We start from the raw sequence: 816 nt of genomic DNA on the forward strand, positions 1-816 counted from the left end.
CTTAATCTCAGGAACAAACTGAGATTAAGAATTCCTCATATCAGTGAGGTCATATGATACATGTCTTTCTCTGATTGACTTATTTCACTCAGCATAACACCCTCCAGTTCCATCCACGTCGTTGCAAATGGCAAGATCTCATTCCTTTTGATGGCTGCATAATATTCCATTGTGTATATATACCACCTCTTCTTTATCCATTCATCTGTCGATGGACATCTTGGCTCTTTCCACAGTTTGGCTATTGTGGACATTGCTGCTATAAACATTGGGGTGCACGTACCCCTTCGGATCCCTACATTTGTATCTTTGTGGTAAATACCCAGTAGTGCAATTGCTGGATCGTATGGTAGCTCTATTTTCAACTGTTTGAGGAACCTCCATACTGTTTTCCAGAGTGGCTGCACCAGCTTGCATTCCCACCAACAGTGTAGGAGGGTCCCCCTTTCTCCGTATCCCCGCCAACATCTGTCGTTTCCTGTCATTTCCAAATCAGGAAAATTTTAGCCATTCTGACGGGTGTGAGGTGATATCTCATTGAGGTTTTGATTTGGATTTCCCTGATGCCGAGCGATGTTGAGCACTTTTTCATGTGTCTGTTGGCCATTTGGATGTCTTCTTTGGAAAAATGTCTGTTCATGTCTTCTGCCCATTTCTTGATTGGATTATTTGTTCTTTGGGTGTTGAGTTTGATAAGTTCTTTATAGATTTTGGATACTAGCCCTTTATCTGATATGTCATTTGCAAATATCTTCTCCCATTCTGTTGCTTGTCTTTTGGTTTTGTGGACTGTTTCTTTTGCTGTGCAAAAGCTTT

The 816-nt window shown here is 41.3% G+C and overlaps 1 protein-coding gene across 11 annotated transcripts in view; it reads left to right on the forward strand.

Moving 5' to 3' along the window:
* Window positions 1–816, forward strand: part of ADARB1 (adenosine deaminase RNA specific B1) — a 147,337-nt gene that overhangs the window by 122,647 nt on the left and 23,874 nt on the right. The window lies entirely within an intron of this gene.

Source organism: Callorhinus ursinus, unplaced genomic scaffold, assembly GCF_003265705.2.
Source record: "Callorhinus ursinus isolate GAN/ISIS: 27379988/994484 unplaced genomic scaffold, GSC_fseal_2.0 scaffold98, whole genome shotgun sequence".
Taxonomy (NCBI): Eukaryota; Metazoa; Chordata; class Mammalia; order Carnivora; family Otariidae; genus Callorhinus; species Callorhinus ursinus.